Consider the following 20174-nt stretch of genomic DNA (forward strand, 5'->3'; position numbering starts at 1 on the left):
TGAATAATAGTAATAAAGATCAGCTGGCGAGACTATTTATAGTTTTTATGTTTTCAAAACAGGTATATCCTACCCTACTGCTACTGCCACCAGTTTCAGACCCCGGCAGATGATTTTTTTCAACCGCCAGTTGCAGCTTCTTGTAAACAACTGCACCACTTTGACGATCTTATGGGACGATCGCCAAGGGTCCATGTGCCCTTACGCGGTACTAGCGGCTAGAAGCAACATATCAACCTTTACGCTGGCTTAGTGCCTAGTTGATGGAACAGCCTTGCAGTTCACCGTGCGACCAAAGTGCTTTTAACGAAAACCAACACCCTGTGTACCATAAAGGAACAGCGCGTGACTCACGATAAAACGGAACAGCATTTGCGGATAAAGAGAAAAGAAAAAAAAAATCACATTCCGATTTAATATGCCAATTGCTGAATATTCTATAAACATTTAATGTCAAATAAATGTACTTTACCAAATGTACTGTGTTGCTGTTTGATTTTAAAGTACAGTTTCATATTCCGAATTGTGGCGTGCTGTGTTGTGAGTTGATCTGTGTTGGTTTCTGTGTGAAGTCGCGTAGAAGACGACTGGCCGTGTTTGCCTACGCAGCACAGTAACATCACGGAGAGAGGCAGGGAATATGAATCTTTTGATAATGTCAGGCTCAGGGTCGGGGGATATGATTTAGTGCCACAAAAGCAGGTCAGCCAGGGCGATGCGGCAAGTGATAGGATTATCACAAAATGGCAGCACCCTGGTGCCTGTTTTCGCGTGTGTTTAATGGACGAAAACTCGGGTAAGGTCCATAGGAAATTTTTCTAAAATCGAGCGACTTAGGCTTAAAAAACACATGGCCGACCCATAGGGACAATAAAACATTTTGACCGAACCATTCCTTTAATAATGACATCTGAAAGTGCGTGACAAGCTAATTCACAATCTGAAGTATTACACATTGCCCAATATTACGAAAATTGAGTGACTTCAGAAAGAGATAAGGAAGTAAGGAAAAAGGGAGACTTGAAAACTAGAGTATTGCTACAACAGGTAGCCAGAGGAAATAGAGGGGGTGGGAATGCTCCTTCAAGAGTCCAATTTGCATTAACATCCAACATACATGGGGCCATTTTCTTTTTCTGTAACGCTTTGCATAACATATTCTGTGCTTCAGACCCACACACGGTGCGAGGCCATAGCTTAACTCTGAATACTAACGTAGACAGGAATGTGAAACCCTGCAGAAATACATTGTTTTATTATTCGGTAAAGCCTTGAAGCTGTACAAGAGCTGTGGCTAATCAGAAGCCCAGGTGCCAGCCTCTCTTGCAAACGCTGTTGTAAAAGGCAGTTAAATGAGAAGTATATGCAACTAACGGTGCTCCTTCACGGAAGATGGTATTTTTCTGCCTCAAAACTGTCTGACACTTAGCCCATGAGTGCAGCAACCAGATAACATTGCTGGAATGTCTCCCTGCTAGAACATGATATCCTTCCCCATGCCAGTGCCCAGTGTTCCCCAAAACAGTAAGCTGTCTCTGCAAACCTCGGCTAGAAATACGGAATGTTTAGACTGAATGAAGTTACGTGCCTAACTCTCAATTATTGAACCCTAGCTTGCACGTCATGTATATGAGTGGACCGAATAATGCTGTTCAATGATGATGTATTATGTATATATATTACTGCTTTATCGACGGCTCTCTCTCTCCTCTCATGGTGTTTGTGAGCACACGTCGTGAGGTGTTGAGACCCGATCGGCCGATCGAGATACTCTGAATAAAACGAGACTTGTTTGGGAAATGACTGGCGTGTCATTAGTATATGGTTATTGTGCCTTTTTTCCAATCTATATCATGAGCAGTGAGATAGGCCACAGAAACCCAGTAGGGGTAACGCTGACAGCAGACCCTCTACTCCCGTCAAGTTAGATTAGGGCAACTGAACAGTGCCTGCCCGTAGGGTGCCAGGAGACTAGTCTACCGACCAGGTCGAATGGAGTGGAAACAGCGAGGTCCTAGCGTGCTTGACACAGTGGGGCAGGTTATGTTTGAGTGTGGTTTGAGGGTAGTTGGGGGGCAGTGGGGAGGGTATGGGGGGAGGCCTGGCATACTTTGGAGTACATTGCATACACTGAGCATCAAGGACTATATTAGACTCATGGTCCCCATGACACCCTGGGTTTCGAGGCATAATGGCTGACACATTTAAAATCATGACATGGAGCGGGCGCTGTTGTGCTCAAGGAGTATGGCTACCTGTGTCTCGAGCTCCATGTTGGGGGACATCCTTTGTCACAAACAACCCGTTGCGGTGCAGTCATTCTTGCTGATTTTGGGCCGTTCTCTGGACATCCTGCTCCTGCAGATGCTAGCCAACTGTCAGCTCTGAGAAGCCGGAGACCTAGGAGATAGAGCCACCTGAAGATCGCCACGTGATCCCCCTGCGAGGGCCTGGGCTGCAGCTCCAAGTGACACGGCTTATCCTGTAACTGAGAGGCGAGGTGCCATGGGCCTGGTGGGGGAGGGGCGTCGCTGTCCTTGCCACACGTCTCGCCTGTGCTGCCGTGTCCGATGGAAGGCTCAACAACTCCATACGGCGGCATTATATTTCAGACTGTTGGATGCTTCGCGGCTGAGCCATCCGGCACTTTGAGACACCACCATTATCGCACCTCCGGCTCTGCAGCAGGCGGCCTTGCGACTTCCAGAGGTCCTTCCTGACTGGTGCCGTGCGCCCATCCCATGGACCACTCTGTCTACCGGTAGGGGCGCCAGACTGTGTGCGGCTGGATATGCCGGTGCCCAGCTTGGCTCCCTGGCGCTTCTGTGGATTCCTTGCTGCTACTCACCATCACGACAGGCAAGGTAGGACCCGTGGCGGCTGTGCTGCGGGTGGTGCTGGGAGCCCCGCAGTCCGTGACTTCTGAGTGGTGTCGCATGAGGGGCTGGGGACCCATGGACAGCTGGAGCCATATGAACTTCCTTGCCTCGGTATTGCAATTAGTGGAATTGGCCCTTTTGTTAATCCTTCACACTCCTGTACCTATGTGGGAGGCCACAGCCCAGCCGGAGGACACCAGGTGATCGCTGTACACCAAGCCATATCTCAAATTGCCAACCCCAGGGCTGTGTGCGCCAAGGCCCCTCCCTGGCTCTACTAACATGAGGATATGTGCTGCATGCGGGGACCCCACCTACACCTGCGTTGTGGTGCTGGCTCCCCTCACCTGACTGAGGTGGCTCAGGCCCAGATACCAGACTGACCTAATCCACAGCACCTAAAGGACACCCCCCCCGTTGTATTGCTTTGTGATTTGGCCTCAGCCGGAAACCATTGAAGGGCATATACCCTGTAGCTGTTAACTCGGGTCCGGGCGGAGACCCCCCTCCCCTCCTGCTGCAATAGTGCAGGCTGTGCCGCCTCGCTGTACATACAACGCTTGATACCATGACAAAGGGGGCAATAAAAAGCAGTGTAATATTAATATGTATACAAAGTCAGAAAACAGGCGGACTGCAGCTCGAACAAGTCTGCCCCCTCCGACACCCTGGAGTCATCAAAAATGCTTGAATACATGCGCAAGGGCTTCACCGCTCTACACTCAAAGTTAGATGACATGAATGGGGCTACATGCTCAATTAAAGCCCACATCGAGAGGACGGGTGCCAGAGTGACAGAGGTGGAAAACATGGTGGGCAACGCTGAAGATGATATCGGAGCTCTCCGCTCCGAAGTGAATGCTCTGTCTAGGCGGGTCCAGGAAATCAGCAGGAAGAATGAAGACCTCGAATTGTGCTCTAGGCGCAACAACATTTGCATTATCGGTATCCCGGGGGACAACATAGAAGGCCCCATGGAAGATTATATTGAACATACACTGTTATCCCTACTAGATTCCCCGAAGCTGTCTCCACAATTCGCCATCGAGAGGGCTCACTGATCCTTGGCAGCGAAACCCAGGCCTGGGGCCCTCCCTGCCCCATAATAATGCAGGTGTTGAACTATCACAACAGGGATGTTTTGCTACGTGCTTCTAGGGCCAAAGGCAACCTCTTTCTGGGGTCCTTTAGGATCCACCTTTAATCTGACTTTTCCACGGCCATCCAGCAAGGACGAAAAACCTTCCTGGCCGTCAAGAAGAGGCTGCGTGACTTAGGAGTTAAGTACTCAATGCTGAATCCCGCCAAACTCAGGATTGAGCATTTCAACCAAGTCCTGTTCTTTACCATTCCTGAGGAGGCATCCAAGTTCATTGAGGAACACTTTCCCGGGTGACCTACACCTGTGTTGGTATCCCAAGAGCAGTCAGTGACCTGTTCAATGCTATTGTTCAGTTTCTATTTGGGTTGGGCCCGAGTTGGCTCTCTGAATGGAGGGCCTCTTTTTTTTTTAAATCCCCCTGGTTACAGACCCTGACCTGCCACTCTGATCCGTTTGCTTCTACTTTTGGAATATAATCGTGCTTTGCACTGCAACATGTCTAGTAAATACCCCAATGCGGTTGTGTTGCCGCTCTGAAGGCGCTAAGCCCCCCAGGCAATGTCGCCACTGGTTCTGTGTGGGTTTGAGTTGTGTTTGGGTATCACCTCTTTGATTGGGAGGGAGGTGTGGGAGGGGGAGGAGGATGGGGAGTTGCAGTTGGAAAAATGCTTGGCAAGCGACTGGAAGATCGAATCTCCTTATATTATCTGACAAGATAGGTGCAATCTCTGTTTTATGTTTATTGGCTGGGCCACTGTATCCCAGTCCCCAGCCGAGACCAATTGCCTCTGAAACTTTATCACCGGTGTGAGGATGGTTGATGGTGTTCAATGCATGAGCTGGAATATCAGGGTGATGGGTAACTACGCCAAAATGAGGAGGCTGCAACTCTATGTTCAACGGCACCGGATTAACCTATTTTTTTTTTACAGGAAACACACGCCCTTTCAGGCACATGTGAGGGATTCGCGAAGTCTTGGGGTGCCCAACGGTATTATACTGCTTACTACACCCAGAATCGAGGTGTTATGGCACTTATCCATAGAAGTCTTCAATTTCAACAGAAGATAGCACACATAGATCCCGAGGGGCGCCATGTCCTACTCTTTGGGTCCTTACAGTGCAAGGAAATTGTATTTTTGAATATTTATGGTCCTAACATTGATGATCCTGACTTTTATACACAGCTCTCCTTGCTCTTGGCTGGGTTCCCACTTATTCCGATTCTCTGGGGGGTGGGGGGACTTCAATGCCATTCTCGATGTCCAGTATGATAGATCAGGCTCCAAACCTCTGTACAATGTCCAGGGAAGCTAAAACAATTATAGAGTTGCAAACCCAATTTGACCTTACTGACCCATGGCGCTTGCTGCATCCTGACACTCGTATGTACTCCTTTTATTCTTCTGTGCATGACTCCCACTTCCGCATCGATAGATGGCCAAGGTCAGACTGGGACAAGAAATAGGCCCGGTCACTCAAAAAAAGTGGCCCACCCCTCGCTTCAAAAAAGCGAGGGGTGGGCCACCCCTCGCCTCATGACCCTTGACCTCTGATGACATCACCTGAAGTGATGACATTTGACCCTATCCCAAAGTGACATCCTGGGAAGCGATGAAACACAACCTTTCTCCCCTTGACAAAACACTAAATTACTATGAATCTAAGCAGATGTCCAAGGCCAAATGATATGTTATTATATAGCACTTACTCTTTAGCTCTTTTTTATAGAACAAATATGCATACAATATCACCCAAGCTGTGCTGGTACTAATTTATCGACCTGAGAAGGCTTTTTGATAAACGAAAAAAAAATGGAAAAGAAATATATATGTTATTTTCAATTTTGTTTTTTCCCAAACCGGCCCAGGCATGGCCAGAAACCGGCCCCCACTCCCTCGGGACGATTTCAGCCTAGCCACGGGCTAAAGGTCTGAGGGGCCAATCCAACCCTGTAGATGCTCCTCACAGATACCCTGGTCAGTTGCGTCACTCATATGACTATTCTTCCTAGGACCTACTCGGACCACTCCCCAGTGCTAATCTGTTTGAAGTGGACAGCTGATGAGCCCATGACTCTTTCGTGGAGACTCAAACCACATTCCTTATTGGACATTGCCTTTGCGTCCGAACTAGGTGCTTGCATAGATGACTATTTTACCCTGAACACTGGTACTGTCCAATCACAAACTACCCTGTGGGAAGCTTTCAAGGCTTATAATCGGGGCATGCCGATCTCTAAGGAGGCAGGGATCCTAAAGACTATCAGAAGGGACATCACTAATAGTGAAACGAGACTAGCACTCCTCGAGACTCAGTATGCCACTACACAAGCAACTGATACGCTGGCAGACATCGGCACCGAGTTAGATAAGTTTCGCGTACATGCTGAACGGGAGCTGAAATTCCTAGATTCCCCCCAGGCTGCTGCACGATGATATGGGGAGGGCGAGCGCTCTGGTCGGGTTCTTGCTAGGTTGGTTAGACTTGAACGCGGTACATCACACATCCTGGTGATAGAAAGAGCTGACGGCACTTTGGCTGTGGCATCGCATGAAGTTAACACTAAATTCTGTTCCTTCTACGAGAAACTCTACTCCAACACTGACACAGCCAGTGAAACCGACTTACGGTTGTTTTTGGACAGCCACCCGCTCTCGGTTCTCTCCTCTGCAACTAGGGACTCCCTCGATGCTCCGATCACATCTGAGGAAATATCGAACGCCACCGATCTATTGGCCTCGGTTAAGGCTCCGGGATCTGACGGACTCCTGGTCGAGTTTTATAAGCATTACAAATCCTGTCTCGTCCCGCCACTACTGACCTTGTGGAATGAGGCGTGCCTCGTGGGATCCCTGCCCCCCTTCCTCCGTGAAGCGATTATAACGTTATTGCCCAAACCAGGCAAACCTCCCACACAGTGTGGTTTCTACTGCCCCCTCTCACGCATTAACTGCGATGCTAAGATTTACGCCAAAGTATTAGCCGTGCGCCTGCCCTGTACATGTGCTACATCATACAAATGGACCAATCAGGTTTTATTCCAGGCCGTTCTACCTCCTTTAACCTTCACGTTTATTTAATATACTAACCCGCATTGACCCCAACGCCCAGGCAGTTGCAGCAACCTTAGATATGCAGAAGGCTTTTGATTCTGTCTCATGGAGATACTTATGGTAGGTACTCGAGAGATGCAACTTCGGTCCCAGTTTCAGAGCTTGGGTCAAACTACTATACTCCTCCCCAGTTGCCAGGGTTCGCACCGACAACCTATGCTCGTCCCAATTCCCTATAGCGAGAGGCACTAGATAGGGCTGTCCCTTCTCACCATTGGTCTTTGCCCTCGCCATTGAACCACTGGCAGACAGGATACGCCAGAGACATGCACACAGAGGCATACGACTGGTGGGCCCAACGGAGATCATCTCGCTGTATGCAGACGATGCACTTCTTTTCATCCGCCAACCTGAGCTTAATCTCTCCCCAATACTGGAAGATGTTATTCGCTTCGTGAGTTGTCGGGCCTCCGAGTCAACTGCACTAAATCCACACTATTCTCGTTGACTGAAGCCACCACCCCGCCACCTAATCTCCAGGGATTTACATGGGCCCAGACTGAGATCACATATTTGGGCGTTGTGGTCGCTTGTGATCCAACCACTGTATGATGCCAACTTCGGTAAATACCTAGCTGCCCTGGTCCGGAAATGTGCAGGTTGGACAAACATGCCGATTACCCTGGCCGGTAGGATCGCCATCCTTAAAATGGTGGTACTGCTGCAATTACTCTATAGATTTCTGAATGTCCCACTATGGCCGGGCATCCGAACTGTCAATGCATTCTTGTGGCACTCTGGCGCGGTTCGGCTAAAGCTAGCAACACTATCTGCCCCAATAGCAAAGGGAGGATTCGGGGCTCCTAATTTCGAGGGGTATTGGATAGCTGACCAGGCTCATTTTGCATCATACTGGTTCCTGTCTGCTGATCCCCCCATGTAAAATTAGAGCACATTGCTGCAGATAACTACGATATCCGTACCATAGTCCTTCCCCCCTGTGTTACCAGATTTGAGCCAAACGATCCTGTAGGCATCACGGTCCTAGCCCTAACCAAGATGTGGAAACAGACGGGTGATGTGCGGCCGTTCAACGGTGAACTTCCCCTATGGAACTTTTGCCTGATGCCACTCGGGGAAACTGTGAGCCACAGGGCGGAAACCGGGCTATGTACTATCTGCTGGTATCCCTGTGGAGTAGGCCCTCTCGCTGGCTACATTATGCAGGTTTGCGGCGCATGCTAAAGACCAGGCTCCCCAACTTCCTTTCACTCCCGCTAGATAACCCTATGCTATTGGAACTACTAAACACTGCGGCTTTCAGAGGCAAGGTCTCCAGACTATATGCTGCCTTCCAGGACAGGGTGTCCTCACAGCTTGCTGGGCTCAGGGAAGCGTGGGCCAGGGACCTGGATACTGAGATATCCGATCAGCGCTGGTTGCATATGTGTACCTGCACACAAGACATCTCATTCAACTCACTTTTCAAACTTATGCAAGTCATGATCCTACACAGGTTCCACTATACACAGATGAGGTTACACTGCATGCCATGTGACCACTCAACTGCATGTCCAAGATGCAACTCTGACACCACAGACTACATACACATGCTGTCGATGTGTCCGCGACTTATTCAATTTTGGACTGAAGTGTGCGCATCCCTCTCTGAAATGCTGGAGTGTACGATCGCCCCATCCCCTTTGACGTGCCTCTTTTATGAACTCCCTTTACTAAACCGTGATTCTAAGAGATTGGCGAGTCTGTGCCTGCTTCTTGCTACCTAGTGCATCATCTTACTTTAGCTCTGGCCTAGATCCCCCTCTCAGGAACAATGGCTCCGAGCGGTCACGTGGGCTTCCGCCACTGAAGAGTGTTGGCTACTACTACAGCCGATATGAGCAAGACCAAAAAATGTATGGGGCCCTTTTCGCTCATACATCTCCTCCCTTTCTGCTGACTCTGGGGACGAGGTCAGCGAGCCACTATCCCCCTCTCCAGGAGTTGGTTAGTTTCTTCATATTGCTATCGTCATGATACATGTGTTGATGTAATTTTACTGTAAACGCTAAATGCTTATTCTGTTGCTCATGAACATTTGTGACTTGCTATGTATACCACATGCATATTTTTTTGATTGATGGCGTACTGTTTGTTTCCATTGTCGTGTTGCCAAGCTTATTAATAAAGTTTTTAAAAAACCATGACATGGAATTTCAGAGGTCTAAACAGTTATGTGAAACTCCAGAGAATACATATGTACATTAAGAGGAACAAGGTTGGGATTGCACTGTTACAGGAAACACACCTAGATGCACAGAAACAAAAGAACCTGGTGAAAGAATGGGGTGTCGTGGGGGTTGCTGGTGGGCTCCACATACCCAACATATGCTAGAGGAGTCCTGATTTGGATAGACCCGACCATCTGTAACGCTCACCTGATTCTCGCAGAGGCGCCGGTCTTGACTGGGCGACTACCGTATCTTCAAAGGTGATGTGCAGCACCCGATTGGCTCTTTGGGCTGGACCTCTGTGCCCTGTATGCCTGACGTGCAGAGTAAGATATCTGCAGATAGAAAATACGGGGTTAATGAACTGGGGTTATTGGGGTGTCCCTATCTCTTTCCTCTTCTCCTCTCCTGTAGACCCCCACAGGTTAACGCTCTCACCTTAGGTAAGTGAATGCCGAGCTCTCCATCTGCCTCGGGGCAGGGTGCTGTAGCCAGTTTCTTCACTGGATAGGTAGCGCAGGCCTCTTGACTTCAGAGGACTGCTGTCCGTCGTTTACTGCATGAACGGTAAGTTTCGAGTAACTCAAATGTCTTTAAAGTCTTTAATAATGATGTCTCTTGTTTTGCAGGGTTCCGGCGATGGCGGATGACGGGCTGAAGTGAGTTGAAGATGGAGCCCGTGTGATGAATAGAAGCGCCTGGAAGCACGTAAGTAAGCGCTTGTTGCCAGCTTCACAAAGCGCTCTAACTGTCTTTTTATTTTGCAGGTACAAGTTCGGAGCGGCTGCAGGGTGCCGGGATACCCACTGGGTTAGATATGGAAAGGAGTAATGGCACGTGAGTATTAAAGTTCCCCAATGTCTTTAAACGCACCTTGTTTTGTCTTTCAGATGCGAGATGCAGCGCCGACGGCCTCCGGAGCGTGCGAAGAGTTGGTAAGCTTTTGTCTTTCAGATGCCGGAATGCAGTGTGAAGACCTCCGGAGCGCACGAAGAGTAGGTAAGCCTTTGCCTTTCAGATGCCGGAATGCTAACCTGTTTTTTCTTGTCTTTATAGGTGTTGCTGAAGACTGGATTCAGGATGGTAAGCCTTTTTCCTTAGGCCCAGGACCGGATGCAGAAGACACGATGAGCGTTCTGCTGCAGAGGGTGCAGAATAACGCAAAGCAAGATTCATCCACCGGGTGTGGTTTAAATAGCCTCCTGTAGTGCTTAGGTGTCTCCTTCCACAGCCACGCCTAAGTAAGAAAAGAGTTCCTGGTAAAAAAAGAGTTCCTGCCTTCCAGAAGAGTTCCAGTGTTCTGAATCTAGGGAGTGGCTCCAGCCCCACCCAACAGGAAAAGTAGTTCCAAACAGAAGAGGATCAGAGGCTCAACTGGCAGGCAAGTAAGCAGCATGGTCTGCTGCAGGTAAGTCCACCCAAGCATTATGAGCCCGGCGCTTCCAGCGCTGGGACTGGGCATATTTATGAGCCTGGTGCCACTGGCGCCAGGACTGGGTCCAAAAGGTCCCAATTGGGACTGGTTGGCACTCGGAACCTGGGTTATGGATCTGCTTCCAAGGGAGTTGGGAAAACCCTGACCTTTTGGAAGCAGAGATCATGACAGTACCCCCCCTCAAGGCCCCTCCCAAACCGGGCTTCTCCGGGGGTTTTGGCGTGCCAGGAAATGTTCAGTGAAATCTTTTGATTAGGCGAGGAGCGTGGACATATTCAGCAGGTTCCCAGGATCTCTCTTGGGGGCCGTAGCCTTTCCAGTCAATTAGGTAGAATAGTTTAGATTTGGAGATCTTGGAGTCCAGAATGCTTTTGACTTCAAACTCGAGTTCTCCATCAACTAGGATAGGTTTTGGAGATTTGGTTAGTCGGGTTTGAGGTTGCACGGGTTTTAATAGAGAGACGTGGAAGACCAGATGTATCTTCATGTGCGGGGGCAAGTCCAACTTGACCGCTACTGGGTTTACTATGGTAGTGATGGAATAGGGACCAAGGTATCTTGGGTTGAATGTGCGTGGCCCTTTTAGAGATAGATATCTGGTGGATAACCAGACTTGATCCCCTACTTGATAGTGAGGGGCTTCCTTCCGATGTTGATCTGCTCCTTTCTTGTATTGTTCTTTAGCCCTTTGAAGGTGAGAAACAGCTTCCTTAAAGGCTTGGGTGATTGTACAATGCAGGTAGTCTACTGCTGGTGTTTCAAGATCTTGGAGGAGATCCAACTCCGAGGTTCGAGGGTGACTGCCGTACAAAAGAAAAAACAGGGTTTTCCCAGTTCCCGAATGGACAGAGTTATTGTAGGCATACTCGGCTATCCAAAGGATATCTTTCCAAGTTTTTTCAGTTTGTTGCAGCATGCAGCGTAAATACTGTTCCAGAGTTTGATTGGTCCTCTCGGTTTGTCCGTCGGTCTGAGGGTGGTGACTGGTCGATAGTCTCACATCAATTTGAGCCGACCGACAGCAACTTCGCCAAAAATGAGAAATAAATTGACTACCTCGATCCGAAATTAGAACCGAAGGAAAACCGTGCAGTCAGACGATGTTTTCGAGAAATTCTCGGGCCAGAGTTGCTGCTGTTGGCAAGCCTTTGAGCGGAATGAAATGCGCCATCTTGGAGAATAAGTCCACGATTACTAGAATCGTATTGTATCCGGAGCATGGAGGTAGATCGGTGATGAAGTCCATAGGAAGCGTATGCCAAGGGCGAGGTGGGATGTCAATAGGGCGTAAGAGGCCTGCTGGTCTTTCCTTTTGACTCTTGTTTTGGGCGCATACTCCACAGGACATTATAAAGTCTCTGATATCTTTTTTCCAAGACGGCCACCAGAAGTAGCGCTTGATCTTTTCTGAGGTCTTGGCTATACCGGGATGACCTTCCATTAAAGAGTCGTGATAACAAGAGATTACTTTTTTCTGTAAATCTGTGCTGGTGTGGTATAATCGTTCTTGGAAATAGAATAAGTTGTCCTTTACTGCAAAGTCCTTTCCCTGCAGATGCCAATTCTGTATGTCTGCTGGAGTTACAAGTTGCCTGGCTTTATCCTTAACTTCCTCTATGGATTCTGTGGTGATTACACCCAGAATTCTTTGTTCGGGAATGATTGGTACAGGTTTAGGGTTGATCAAGTGTTCTTCCACTCCCATCCGAGAAAGGGCATCGGCTTTACCGTTCTTGGTACCAGGTCGATAGGTAATTATGAAGTCAAACTCGGCAAAGAATAATGCCCAACGGAGTTGTCTAGAGGATTGGGCTTTTGCGGTTTTCAAATATTGCAGGTTTCGGTGATCCGTAATCACAGTAACGGTGTGTCGGGCCCCCAGCAGATAATGCCGCCAAGCCTTAAAGGCAGACTTGATAGCCAGAAGTTCCTTGTCAGTAATCGTGTAATTGACTTCAGGAGGCGAGAATTTGCCGGACCAAAATGCCACGGGATGCAACTGATTGGTTACCGGGTCCTTTTGTGATAGAACTGCCCCCATGGCAAGGCTTGAAGCATCAGTTTCCACGATATAGGGGAGTTCGGGGCGAGGGTGTTTTAAGATTGGTGCAGAGATAAATTTAGTCTTCAAATCCTGGAAAGCTTGTTCTGCCTCGGTAGACCATTCAAAACGTTTGTTTTTCTTTAACAAGGCAGTGATGGGCTGGACTATTCGAGAGAACTCGGGGATAAACCTGCGGTAAAAGTTAGCGAAGCCTAACATGCTTTGCACACCTTTTACGGAGGATGGTGATGGCCATTTGAGAACTGCATCGACCTTCTTTGAATCCATACGCACTCCGCCAGGTGATAATATGAATCCCAAGAATTCAACTTCAGTCACTTTGAAAACACATTTTTCCAACTTAGCGAAAAGTTTGTGTTGACGCAATCTTTCGAGGACCATTTTCACGGGTTTCCGATGTTCAGGTTCCGATGAAGAATAAACGAGAATGTCGTCGATGTAAACAACAACACACACATCTATGAGCTCTCTGAGGACATCGTTCATAAAATATTGAAAGGCGGCCGGGGCATTGCAAAGTCCGAAGGGCATGACCTGATATTCAAATAGCCCATACTTGGTGCGGAAGGCCGTCTTCCATTCATCGCCCTCTTTTACTCGTACCAAGTGGTAAGCTCCTCTAAGATCCAGCTTTGTATATATGCATGCTTTTCTGACTTGGTCCAGGAGTTCAGGGATCAAAGGTAACGGATATCTATTCTTAATGGTGATCTGGTTCAGGGAGCGATAATCGATACAAGTTCTAAGGTCTCCTTCCTTTTTTGGAACGAAGAACAAAGCTGAAGAGGCAGGGGACTTGGAGGGACGAATAAACCCATTTGCCAGGTATTGATACAGGTATTGTCGAAGGTGAAGGTTCTCAGGCTCGGTGAGGGCATAAATTCTACTACAAGGAGGAGTAGATCCAGGTATCAGGTCTATCTGGCAGTCATAAGACCTATGAGGAGGTAGAGAGTTAGCCTGCTCCTTCCGGAAAACATCTTGGTATTCTAGGTATTCGGGAGGTAACTGGGGAGTCTCTGAAGAAATTGCTGCCAGTGCAACACCAGGTGGAGGGTGACACGTAGAGACACATTCTGGAAACTGGACCGTTCTTGCTCGCCAATCGATCAGAGGTTTGTGTTTCTCTAACCAAGGTATTCCTAGAATAATCTGGAACTGAGGGGCCTTGATCACATCGAACACGATCTTCTCATGGTGTCCATCTTGACTTACTAGCGTCACCTCTTGAGTGGTGTGTGTTACTGGCCCGGAGGCTATCTCCGTACCATCCACCGTAGTAATGACGTCCTTTACAGCCTTGGGACAAAGAGTTAGATTCATCCTCAAAACCATTTCATGATCCACATAATTGCCGATGGCACCGCTGTCGACGTAAGCTTCAATTGCATGTAATCGACCCGGATTATCAGGGCTAATGAGGACCATAGGTATCACGAAATGCGAGGTCACGGAACTGGTTTTCACGCTCGGCAAGAGGACCTCTATTCTTGTCGGGCGAGGTCGTTTCCCTGCTCAGAGTTTGTAACTGTGGTAACTGCAGCTCCTACTGCCTTCTTGGCAGGTTTCACCGGACAGTCTCGAAGAAAGTGCCCTGAGTTTCCGCAATATAGGCATAATTGCAACTGTTTTCTCCTTTCCCGCTCCCTTTGTGTTAGAGGACCTTTCAGACCCCCTATTTGCATGGGTTCCCCGGAGTCTACTCCTTTGGAAGGAGTTGGCGGTTTGGAAAATACTCGAGCATCAAACTTGGAACGATCGGCCTTCCTGTTCTGCAGTCTGTGATCTATTTGAACGACCAAGTCTATATAATCCGAACAGTCTTGTGGGGGATTCACTACTTGGGCTAAAACGTCTTTGAGCTCTCCACGTAGACCTCTATAAAACAGCGTAATCCTTTTGTCCTCAGGCCATTGAGTTTCCACTATTAGTCTATTGAAAGATGCAATATAAGCCAAAAGGTCTTGATTACCCTGTCGCAACGAAAGAAGCTCATTGTCCAAGGCCTGCCCCTGTGCATGTCTTGCGAACAGTTTTTCCATACTAAGCTGAAAGGCTTGAAAATCATGGAGAACCGGATCATCTTGATTAACTAGAGGGATCGACCAGTCTGCCGCATTGCCACTAAGGTACGAAAGTACAAAAGCTACTTTAGCTTGATCAGTTGGAAAGGCTGCTGGCCGGCATAAGAAGTGCAACCGGCACTGATTGATAAATACCGCAAACCTCTTTGGGTCACCAGAAAATCGTTTGGGCGGAGCCAGAGGTACATTCCCAGGTAGGTTGATCTGCACTGGATTCATAGAGGATGTTGAAGGAAGATTTGCCCCTGATGCGGGTAGCGGGGTCTGTCCGGCTTGTGACTGTAGCAATTGTCTAGCAAGATCATCTGTTCTCTCCTTGGAAATAATTAGTTCCCTTCTTAGAGCGTTCGTTTCCTGATGAGCTGCATGCACTTCTGCCCTTAGTTCCCCAAGTAACCGGGCTAGGTGGTCAGTATCCGAGGTTTCCATAGCGCCTGGGCGAGAGTTTTGCGGTAGGCTTTGCGTTCTGTAACGCTCACCTGATTCTCGCAGAGGCGCCGGTCTTGACTGGGCGACTACCGTATCTTCGAAGGTGATGTGCAGCACCCGATTGGCTCTTTGGGCTGGACCTCTGTGCCCTGTATGCCTGACGTGCAGAGTAAGATATCTACAGATAGAAAATACGGGGTTAATGAACTGGGGTTATTGGGGTGTCCCTATCTCTTTCCTCTTCTCCTCTCCTGTAGACCCCCACAGGTTAACGCTCTCACCTTAGGTAAGTGAATGCCGAGCTCTCCATCTGCCTCGGGGCAGGGTGCTGTAGCCAGTTTCTTCACTGGATAGGTAGCGCAGGCCTCTTGACTTCAGAGGACTGCTGTCCGTCGTTTACTGCATGAACGGTAAGTTTCGAGTAACTCAAATGTCTTTAAAGTCTTTAATAATGATGTCTCTTGTTTTGCAGGGTTCCGGCGATGGCAGATGACGGGCTGAAGTGAGTTGAAGATGGAGCCCGTGTGATGAATAGAAGCGCCTGGAAGCACGTAAGTAAGCGCTTGTTGCCAGCTTCACAAAGCGCTCTAACTGTCTTTTTATTTTGCAGGTACAAGTTCGGAGCGGCTGCAGGGTGCCGGGACACCCACTGGGTTAGATGTGGAAAGGAGTAATGGCACGTGAGTATTAAAGTTCCCCAATGTCTTTAAACGCACCTTGTTTTGTCTTTCAGATGCGAGATGCAGCGCCGACGGCCTCCGGAGCGTGCGAAGAGTTGGTAAGCTTTTGTCTTTCAGATGCCGGAATGCAGTGTGAAGACCTCCGGAGCGCACGAAGAGTAGGTAAGCCTTTGCCTTTCAGATGCCGGAATGCTAACCTGTTCTTTCTTGTCTTTATAGGTGTTGCTGAAGACTGGATTCAGGATGGTAAGCCTTTTTCCTTAGGCCCAGGACTGGATGCAGAAGACACGATGAGCGTTCTGCTGCAGAGGGTGCAGAATAACGCAAAGCAAGATTCATCCACCGGGTGTGGTTTAAATAGCCTCCTGTAGTGCTTAGGTGTCTCCTTCCACAGCCATGCCTAAGTAAGAAAAGAGTTCCTGGTAAAAAAAGAGTTCCTGCCTTCCAGAAGAGTTCCAGTGTTCTGAATCTAGGGAGTGGCTCCAGCCCCACCCAACAGGAAAAGTAGTTCCAAACAGAAGAGGATCAGAGGCTCAACTGGCAGGCAAGTAAGCAGCATGGTCTGCTGCAGGTAAGTCCACCCAAGCATTATGAGCCCGGCGCTTCCAGCGCTGGGACTGGGCATATTTATGAGCCTGGTGCCACTGGCGCCAGGACTGGGTCCAAAAGGTCCCAATTGGGACTGGTTGGCACTCGGAACCTGGGTTATGGATCTGCTTCCAAGGGAGTTGGGAAAACCCTGACCTTTTGGAAGCAGAGATCATGACACCATCCCATTCAAAGTACTAACTACTGAAACAGACAACGAGGGTAGAATGGCACTGATATACGGGGTGTTAGAGAACTGCGAAATATGCATCGTTAACACGTATGCACCAAATCATGATGCAACAGTTTTTTTCCGGTCATTATATGAAAGGCTAGGCCCTTATAGAGATGGGGTGAGGATTTGGGGTGGAGGGTTTAATTGTAACATGGATCCCACCAAGGATAGGTCTGATACCAAACATAGAAGACCATCCCCTTTAGCTAAATTGTTGGCCTCACTCCTAAAGCAGTTTCAACTTGGTGTGCACAGCACGCGGTCAGTAGGGAATATTCTTATTACTGCGCCCCATATGGTGTCCATACAAGAATTGATTATTTGTTTGCTGGAGAGGAACATGTGATGGAATTTTCAGAGGTGGAATATTTGGCGAGGGTCCTGTCGGACCACTCCCCACTCTCAGTTAAATGGAGGGTGTTCGCTCCAAGGCTGCCCGTGCCCACCTGGAGACTGCGAAGTGAGGCACTGCTGGATGTAGCATTTAATGAACACATTAGGAAAAGCACTGCAGATTATATGGCAATAAATGTGGGGAGTGTACAACAGGTGGGCATGGTGTGGGAAGCATATAAGGTGGTTATTAGGGGGGACATGATAGCGGCATCGGGGGGTATCCAGCGGTCAACATGGCCATAAGCTTATGATGTTGCGCCAAGCTTTCGTTTGGGATAACTGTGGAAACATGCGTGCATGGATATATGCAGTATTATTCAGGGCAACACATGCAAACCAGATACTTACTGCAGTACCATAATATATACTGAACTATACTCTTTTTAGATATGAAGTGATATCTACTGTCCATTCAATGCTGCTGCTGTGCATAGGATGCACAATTATCTGTAGTATATTTACTACAATGTATATAGACTATAGGTTTTACTATCATGAATGCAGTATACTTTGTTCAGAATACTGCAGTACTTTATGCACAGTTTATTGCATGTTTTTAATAAGGGCTAATCAGGGGCGCCGAGTACGGGGGCTTCGGGGCCCGGGCCCCCTCCCCCGGCAGAATGAAGTCAGGGCTGAGCCCCCCCCGGCCGGAGAGAAGAGACGCAGTATGGATGGCCCTTTGTTCCATCCATACTGTGTCTCTCTCTGGCGGCCCGGGGAAACAGGATGTTTAGAAATTGTGGGACAGATGCAAAGCAAGAGGCTCTTGCTTTGCATCTGTCCATCAATTTCTAAAAATCGTTTTGGGTTGGGTATACTTCTACATCTTTGCACCGGGGTGCACAGATGCAGAGGTACACCCAACCCAAAACTACAGATAACTGTGCATCCTATGCACAGCAGCAGCATTGAATGGACAGTAGATATCACTTCATATCTAAAAAGAGTATAGTTCAGTATATATTATGGTACTGCAGTAAGTATCTGGTTTGCATGTGTTGCAAAACAAGTCTGTCCCTCAATTTCTAAAAATCGTTTTGGGTTGGGTGTATTTATACATCTGTGCACCCTTCTTGGTAAGAGGGGTGAACAGATGTAGAGGTACACCCAACTCAGAAGGATTTTTAGAAATGGAGGCACAGATGCAAAGCAAGTCTGTCCCTCATTTTCTAAAAATCGTTTTGGGTTGGGTGTATTTGTACATCTGCGCACCCCTCTTGGGAAGAGGGGTGGACAGATGTAGAGGTACACCCAACCCAGAAGGATTATTAGAAATGGAGGTACAGATGCAAAACGAGGGAGGGGTAGGGGGCAGGGAGCAGGGGCAGGGAGAGAGCAAATGAGACTGCATGTCTCTGAGTGTGCACGTGGTGAGGGTGAATGCTATGGGCGGGGAGCGGAGGCGCATGAGCCAGCACTTTCTAGTAGAGCTGCCATATTTGAAATGGGGCAATGCTGGTACTCCTCAGTTAGCTCACTATACTCTTGATGGGATAGTACTGCTGTAACAGGGCTTCTATAATTGTTGAATCTTCTCACCGATAATACTATGCTTTTGTTGAGGCAATGCTAGTTCATTTTAGTGGGGCTTCTATACGTTTGATGGGACAACATCAGCACTTCTCAGTTGAGCTGCTACACTCTTATTGACAAGGCCCCAGCACTTCCCAGCAGATGTATTTCTTTTTATTTGAATTGGTTATTTATAATGCGTGTACTACCCAGAGGTTTCTAAGCGCGGACTGAGGGAGCGAACCTGTGTTGCGCGGACCTAGGGAGCGAACCTGTGTTGTGCAGACCGAGGGATCGAACCTGTGTTGCTCTGTGTCGTCTTGCTTCCAAGGCGAGCATGTTGCCCCTGAGCTATCCTTCTGATACTCTAAAGATCTGAAGTACATTTAATGGTAAATAACCAGAACTATTGAGCAAGTCTGTCATCATCAGAATAACTCAACACTGTTGTGGTTATACAAGAGCTCATATATTTAAAGGGATGGAATTACTCAGAATGTAGCAGCACTATTCAATAACCCAAAGTTCTTAAGAATAGGTAATGTGAAAATACTACACTTCTCACCATTGGGACAGTACTGCCACTTCTCACAGAGGCTTCTACACCTTTTATGGGGCAGCACTGATACAGCCTACTGCTCACATTCTCAGAATTGTCATTTCTCAGCAGGACTGCAACACTATACCATTGTGTTCTGTATGTTGAGTGCTTCTTCACCACCAATGCGGATTCATGGTTCTCTCCCAGTGTCTAAATAGATCTGTCTACATTCAATTGGCAACAGGCATGTCCGGAGCTGCCTGCTGTCCATAAACTGCCGCTCAGGATGTTGGGAGCCGTGATGGGGAAAGGGATAGAAGGCTCGAGCCTGTCGGATAGCAGAATCAGCAGGGTCTTAAACCCTGCTCACTCCATCTGGAGGGGTCATGGGGCAAAATGAGCCTGATCGCACATACAGGGGGTTGTTACCCCTTTATCTCTCCTGAATGAAAGAATGAGCTCTCTCAAACACAAGTTATCACCCCTGCACACACATTGAATGAATATGGTATGGATCTATATAGATCGAGAAAACTGGAGTGACAATTCAGAGTGTTTTAACAGAAATATAATTGTCTTCCCAGATGGGAGACTGACTCAATTAATATACATGGGGTCACTGAGATGACCAAGAGTGAAACTATACATTCAGTTGTGAGATTACCAGCAACGGTTGATGCTATGCTCCAAGGAGTGAGGTGCCCACTCAATATATCACACTGTTTATAGGTGTGAGACCCATCCTGAATGCTTGCCCAAAGAGCCTTGGCCAGAGTTTCACACTGAAGAAGTGAGCATGTGATCCGGGGTCTGCAGCCCACACAGACGCAGGGGATTCCCTTGCTCCCACTTGCGAGATTTGCACCAAATTAGTGAGATTGGGCTCCAAGGTAGGAGGCACACGCACAGTCTTTGCTCTGACGTTTGACACACAGGAT

This window comes from Ambystoma mexicanum, chromosome 7p (genome assembly GCF_040938575.1).
Source record: "Ambystoma mexicanum isolate Mex_15411 chromosome 7p, UKY_AmexF1_1, whole genome shotgun sequence".
NCBI lineage: Eukaryota > Metazoa > Chordata > Amphibia > Caudata > Ambystomatidae > Ambystoma > Ambystoma mexicanum.